This window comes from Zosterops lateralis (genome assembly GCF_965231275.1).
Source record: "Zosterops lateralis genome assembly, contig: HAP1_HAP1_SCAFFOLD_108, whole genome shotgun sequence".
In the NCBI taxonomy this organism is placed as follows: domain Eukaryota; kingdom Metazoa; phylum Chordata; class Aves; order Passeriformes; family Zosteropidae; genus Zosterops; species Zosterops lateralis.
In genome coordinates, this window is record NW_028154570.1 from 26,240 (window position 1) to 33,881 (window position 7,642).

The following is a 7,642-nucleotide window of genomic DNA, read 5'->3' on the forward strand; positions in this document are numbered from 1 at the left end:
TTTCTGGCTGCTAGAGACATGCAGAAACAGCAAGTGTGGCAGAATGTGTTCCAAAGCAGCTGGAGCTACCACGGGCTCCGGACAGGCTTCTTTTCACTTGGAGAACACAGAAAACACACCAAGGTGCTGCTGCAAGCAAAGTTACAGAGGTTTCCCAGAGTGTTGCTTTTCTCGAGAAAAGAGCGCTTTACAGCGCTTTCTGGCTGCTAGAGACATGCAGAAACAGCAAGTGTGGCAGAATGTGTTCCAAAGCAGCAGGAGCTACCACGGGCTCCGGACAGGCTTATTTTCACTTGGAGAACACAGAAAACACACCAAGGTGCTGCTGCAAGCAAAGTTACAGAGGTCCCCCAGAGTGTTGCTTTTCTCGGGCAAAAGAGCGCTTTACAGCGCTTTCTGGCTGCTAGAGACATGCAGAAAGAGCAAGTGTGGCAGAATGTGTTCCAAAGCAGCTGGAGCTACCACGGGCTCCGGACAGGCTTATTTTCACTTGGAGAACACAGAAAACACACCAAGGTGCTGCTGCAAGCAAAGTTACAGAGGTTTCCCAGAGTGTTGCTTTTCTCGAGAAAAGAGCGCTTTACAGCGCTTTCTGGCTGCTAGAGACATGCAGAAAGAGCAAGTGTGGCAGAATGTGTTCCAAAGCAGCTGGAGCTACCACGGGCTCCGGACAGGCTTATTTTCACTTGGAGAACACAGAAAACACACCAAGGTGCTGCTGCAAGCAAAGTTACAGGGGTCCCCCTGAGTGTTGCTTTTCTCGAGAAAAGAGCGCTTTACAGCGCTTTCTGGATGCTAGAGACATGCAGAAAGAGCAAGTGTGGCAGAATGTGTTCCAAAGCAGCTGGAGCTACCACGGGCTCCGGACAGGCTTATTTTCACTTGGAGAACACAGAAAACACACCAAGGTGCTGCTGCAAGCAAAGTTACAGAAGTCCCCCTGAGTGTTGCTTTTCTCGAGAAAAGAGCGCTTTACAGCGCTTTCTGGCTGCTAGAGACATGCAGAAACAGCAAGTGTGGCAGAATGTGTTCCAAAGCAGCTGGAGCTACCACGGGCTCCGGACAGCCTTATTTTCACTTGGAGAACACAGAAAACACACCAAGGTGCTGCTGCAAACAAAGTTACAGAAGTCCCCCTGAGTGTTGCTTTTCTCGAGAAAAGAGCGCTTTACAGCGCTTTCTGGCTGCTAGAGACATGCAGAAACAGCAAGTGTGGCAGAATGTGTTCCAAAGCAGCTGGAGCTACCACGGGCTCCGGACAGGCTTATTTTCACTTGGAGAACACAGAAAACACACCAAGGTGCTGCTGCAAGCAAAGTTACAGAGGTCCCCCTGAGTGTTGCTTTTCTCGAGAAAAGAGCGCTTTACAGCGCTTTCTGGCTGCTAGAGACATGCAGAAACAGCAAGTGTGGCAGAATGTGTTCCAAAGCAGCTGGAGCTACCACGGGCTCCGGACAGGCTTATTTTCACTTGGAGAACACAGAAAACACACCAAGGTGCTGCTGCAAGCAAAGGTACAGAAGTCCCCCTGAGTGTTGCTTTTCTCGAGAAAAGAGCGCTTTACAGCGCTTTCTGGCTGCTAGAGACATGCAGAAAGAGCAAGTGTGGCAGAATGTGTTCCAAAGCAGCAGGAGCTACCACGGGCTCCGGACAGGCTTATTTTCACTTGGAGAACACAGAAAACACACCAAGGTGCTGCTGCAAGCAAAGTTACAGAGGTCCCCCTGAGTGTTGCTTTTCTCGGGCAAAAGAGCGCTTTACAGCGCTTTCTGGCTGCTAGAGACATGCAGAAAGAGCAAGTGTGGCAGAATGTGTTCCAAAGCAGCTGGAGCTACCACGGGCTCCGGACAGGCTTATTTTCACTTGGAGAACACAGAAAACACACCAAGGTGCTGCTGCAAGCAAAGTTACAGAAGTCCCCCTGAGTGTTGCTTTTCTCGGGCAAAAGAGCGCTTTACAGCGCTTTCTGGCTGCTAGAGACATGCAGAAAGAGCAAGTGTGGCAGAATGTGTTCCAAAGCAGCTGGAGCTACCACGGGCTCCGGACAGGCTTATTTTCACTTGGAGAACACAGAAAACACACCAAGGTGCTGCTGCAAGCAAAGTTACAGAAGTCCCCCTGAGTGTTGCTTTTCTCGGGCAAAAGAGCGCTTTACAGCGCTTTCTGGCTGCTAGAGACATGCAGAAAGAGCAAGTGTGGCAGAATGTGTTCCAAAGCAGCTGGAGCTACCACGGGCTCCCCACAGGCTTATTTTCACTTGGAGAACACAGAAAACACACCAAGGTGCTGCTGCAAGCAAAGTTACAGGGGTCCCCCAGAGTGTTGCTTTTCTCGAGAAAAGAGCGCTTTACAGCGCTTTCTGGCTGCTAGAGACATGCAGAAAGAGCAAGTGTGGCAGAATGTGTTCCAAAGCAGCTGGAGCTACCACGGGCTCCGGACAGGCTTATTTTCACTTGGAGAACACAGAAAACACACCAAGGTGCTGCTGCAAGCAAAGTTACAGAAGTCCCCCTGAGTGTTGCTTTTCTCGAGAAAAGAGCGCTTTACAGCGCTTTCTGGCTGCTAGAGACATGCAGAAACAGCAAGTGTGGCAGAATGTGTTCCAAAGCAGCTGGAGCTACCACGGGCTCCGGACAGCCTTATTTTCACTTGGAGAACACAGAAAACACACCAAGGTGCTGCTGCAAGCAAAGTTACAGAAGTCCCCCTGAGTGTTGCTTTTCTCGAGAAAAGAGCGCTTTACAGCGCTTTCTGGCTGCTAGAGACATGCAGAAACAGCAAGTGTGGCAGAATGTGTTCCAAAGCAGCTGGAGCTACCACGGGCTCCGCACAGGCTTATTTTCACTTGGAGAACACAGAAAACACACCAAGGTGCTGCTGCAAGCAAAGTTACAGAAGTCCCCCTGAGTGTTGCTTTTCTGGGGAAAAGAGCGCTTTACAGCGCTTTCTGGCTGCTAGAGACATGCAGAAAGAGCAAGTGTGGCAGAATGTGTTCCAAAGCAGCTGGAGCTACCACGGGCTCCGCACAGGCTTATTTTCACTTGGAGAACACAGAAAACACACCAAGGTGCTGCTGCAAGCAAAGTTACAGAGGTCCCCCAGAGTGTTGCTTTTCTCGGGCAAAAGAGCGCTTTACAGCGCTTTCTGGCTGCTAGAGACATGCAGAAAGAGCAAGTGTGGCAGAATGTGTTCCAAAGCAGCTGGAGCTACCACGGGCTCCGGACAGGCTTATTTTCACTTGGAGAACACAGAAAACACACCAAGGTGCTGCTGCAAGCAAAGTTACAGAAGTCCCCCTGAGTGTTGCTTTTCTCGGGCAAAAGAGCGCTTTACAGCGCTTTCTGGCTGCTAGAGACATGCAGAAAGAGCAAGTGTGGCAGAATGTGTTCCAAAGCAGCTGGAGCTACCACGGGCTCCGGACAGGCTTATTTTCACTTGGAGAACACAGAAAACACACCAAGGTGCTGCTGCAAGCAAAGTTACAGGGGTCCCCCTGAGTGTTGCTTTTCTCGAGAAAAGAGCGCTTTACAGCGCTTTCTGGATGCTAGAGACATGCAGAAAGAGCAAGTGTGGCAGAATGTGTTCCAAAGCAGCTGGAGCTACCACGGGCTCCGGACAGGCTTATTTTCACTTGGAGAACACAGAAAACACACCAAGGTGCTGCTGCAAGCAAAGTTACAGAAGTCCCCCTGAGTGTTGCTTTTCTCGAGAAAAGAGCGCTTTACAGCGCTTTCTGGCTGCTAGAGACATGCAGAAACAGCAAGTGTGGCAGAATGTGTTCCAAAGCAGCTGGAGCTACCACGGGCTCCGGACAGCCTTATTTTCACTTGGAGAACACAGAAAACACACCAAGGTGCTGCTGCAAACAAAGTTACAGAAGTCCCCCTGAGTGTTGCTTTTCTCGAGAAAAGAGCGCTTTACAGCGCTTTCTGGCTGCTAGAGACATGCAGAAACAGCAAGTGTGGCAGAATGTGTTCCAAAGCAGCTGGAGCTACCACGGGCTCCGGACAGGCTTCTTTTCACTTGGAGAACACAGAAAACACACCAAGGTGCTGCTGCAAGCAAAGTTACAGAGGTTTCCCAGAGTGTTGCTTTTCTCGAGAAAAGAGCGCTTTACAGCGCTTTCTGGCTGCTAGAGACATGCAGAAACAGCAAGTGTGGCAGAATGTGTTCCAAAGCAGCAGGAGCTACCACGGGCTCCGGACAGGCTTATTTTCACTTGGAGAACACAGAAAACACACCAAGGTGCTGCTGCAAGCAAAGTTACAGAGGTCCCCCAGAGTGTTGCTTTTCTCGGGCAAAAGAGCGCTTTACAGCGCTTTCTGGCTGCTAGAGACATGCAGAAAGAGCAAGTGTGGCAGAATGTGTTCCAAAGCAGCTGGAGCTACCACGGGCTCCGGACAGGCTTATTTTCACTTGGAGAACACAGAAAACACACCAAGGTGCTGCTGCAAGCAAAGTTACAGAAGTCCCCCTGAGTGTTGCTTTTCTCGGGCAAAAGAGCGCTTTACAGCGCTTTCTGGCTGCTAGAGACATGCAGAAAGAGCAAGTGTGGCAGAATGTGTTCCAAAGCAGCTGGAGCTACCACGGGCTCCGGACAGGCTTATTTTCACTTGGAGAACACAGAAAACACACCAAGGTGCTGCTGCAAGCAAAGTTACAGGGGTCCCCCTGAGTGTTGCTTTTCTCGAGAAAAGAGCGCTTTACAGCGCTTTCTGGATGCTAGAGACATGCAGAAAGAGCAAGTGTGGCAGAATGTGTTCCAAAGCAGCTGGAGCTACCACGGGCTCCGGACAGGCTTATTTTCACTTGGAGAACACAGAAAACACACCAAGGTGCTGCTGCAAGCAAAGTTACAGAAGTCCCCCTGAGTGTTGCTTTTCTCGAGAAAAGAGCGCTTTACAGCGCTTTCTGGCTGCTAGAGACATGCAGAAACAGCAAGTGTGGCAGAATGTGTTCCAAAGCAGCTGGAGCTACCACGGGCTCCGGACAGCCTTATTTTCACTTGGAGAACACAGAAAACACACCAAGGTGCTGCTGCAAACAAAGTTACAGAAGTCCCCCTGAGTGTTGCTTTTCTCGAGAAAAGAGCGCTTTACAGCGCTTTCTGGCTGCTAGAGACATGCAGAAAGAGCAAGTGTGGCAGAATGTGTTCCAAAGCAGCTGGAGCTACCACGGGCTCCGGACAGGCTTATTTTCACTTGGAGAACACAGAAAACACACCAAGGTGCTGCTGCAAGCAAAGTTACAGAGGTCCCCCTGAGTGTTGCTTTTCTCGAGAAAAGAGCGCTTTACAGCGCTTTCTGGCTGCTAGAGACATGCAGAAACAGCAAGTGTGGCAGAATGTGTTCCAAAGCAGCTGGAGCTACCACGGGCTCCGGACAGGCTTATTTTCACTTGGAGAACACAGAAAACACACCAAGGTGCTGCTGCAAGCAAAGGTACAGAAGTCCCCCTGAGTGTTGCTTTTCTCGAGAAAAGAGCGCTTTACAGCGCTTTCTGGCTGCTAGAGACATGCAGAAAGAGCAAGTGTGGCAGAATGTGTTCCAAAGCAGCAGGAGCTACCACGGGCTCCGGACAGGCTTATTTTCACTTGGAGAACACAGAAAACACACCAAGGTGCTGCTGCAAGCAAAGTTACAGAGGTCCCCCTGAGTGTTGCTTTTCTCGGGCAAAAGAGCGCTTTACAGCGCTTTCTGGCTGCTAGAGACATGCAGAAAGAGCAAGTGTGGCAGAATGTGTTCCAAAGCAGCTGGAGCTACCACGGGCTCCGGACAGGCTTATTTTCACTTGGAGAACACAGAAAACACACCAAGGTGCTGCTGCAAGCAAAGTTACAGAAGTCCCCCTGAGTGTTGCTTTTCTCGGGCAAAAGAGCGCTTTACAGCGCTTTCTGGCTGCTAGAGACATGCAGAAAGAGCAAGTGTGGCAGAATGTGTTCCAAAGCAGCTGGAGCTACCACGGGCTCCGGACAGGCTTATTTTCACTTGGAGAACACAGAAAACACACCAAGGTGCTGCTGCAAGCAAAGTTACAGAAGTCCCCCTGAGTGTTGCTTTTCTCGGGCAAAAGAGCGCTTTACAGCGCTTTCTGGCTGCTAGAGACATGCAGAAACAGCAAGTGTGGCAGAATGTGTTCCAAAGCAGCTGGAGCTACCACGGGCTCCGGACAGGCTTATTTTCACTTGGAGAACACAGAAAACACACCAAGGTGCTGCTGCAAGCAAAGTTACAGGGGTCCCCCAGAGTGTTGCTTTTCTCGAGAAAAGAGCGCTTTACAGCGCTTTCTGGCTGCTAGAGACATGCAGAAAGAGCAAGTGTGGCAGAATGTGTTCCAAAGCAGCTGGAGCTACCACGGGCTCCGGACAGGCTTATTTTCACTTGGAGAACACAGAAAACACACCAAGGTGCTGCTGCAAGCAAAGTTACAGAAGTCCCCCTGAGTGTTGCTTTTCTCGAGAAAAGAGCGCTTTACAGCGCTTTCTGGCTGCTAGAGACATGCAGAAACAGCAAGTGTGGCAGAATGTGTTCCAAAGCAGCTGGAGCTACCACGGGCTCCGGACAGCCTTATTTTCACTTGGAGAACACAGAAAACACACCAAGGTGCTGCTGCAAGCAAAGTTACAGAAGTCCCCCTGAGTGTTGCTTTTCTCGAGAAAAGAGCGCTTTACAGCGCTTTCTGGCTGCTAGAGACATGCAGAAACAGCAAGTGTGGCAGAATGTGTTCCAAAGCAGCTGGAGCTACCACGGGCTCCGCACAGGCTTATTTTCACTTGGAGAACACAGAAAACACACCAAGGTGCTGCTGCAAGCAAAGTTACAGAAGTCCCCCTGAGTGTTGCTTTTCTGGGGAAAAGAGCGCTTTACAGCGCTTTCTGGCTGCTAGAGACATGCAGAAAGAGCAAGTGTGGCAGAATGTGTTCCAAAGCAGCTGGAGCTACCACGGGCTCCGCACAGGCTTATTTTCACTTGGAGAACACAGAAAACACACCAAGGTGCTGCTGCAAGCAAAGTTACAGAGGTCCCCCTGAGTGTTGCTTTTCTCGGGCAAAAGAGCGCTTTACAGCGCTTTCTGGCTGCTAGAGACATGCAGAAACAGCAAGTGTGGCAGAATGTGTTCCAAAGCAGCTGGAGCTACCACGGGCTCCGGACAGGCTTATTTTCACTTGGAGAACACAGAAAACACACCAAGGTGCTGCTGCAAGCAAAGTTACAGAAGTCCCCCTGAGTGTTGCTTTTCTCGAGAAAAGAGCGCTTTACAGCGCTTTCTGGCTGCTAGAGACATGCAGAAAGAGCAAGTGTGGCAGAATGTGTTCCAAAGCAGCTGGAGCTACCACGGGCTCCGGACAGGCTTATTTTCACTTGGAGAACACAGAAAACACACCAAGGTGCTGCTGCAAGCAAAGTTACAGAGGTCCCCCTGAGTGTTGCTTTTCTCGGGCAAAAGAGCGCTTTACAGCGCTTTCTGGCTGCTAGAGACATGCAGAAAGAGCAAGTGTGGCAGAATGTGTTCCAAAGCAGCTGGAGCTACCACGGGCTCCCCACAGGCTTATTTTCACTTGGAGAACACAGAAAACACACCAAGGTGCTGCTGCAAGCAAAGTTACAGAAGTCCCCCTGAGTGTTGCTTTTCTCGGGCAAAA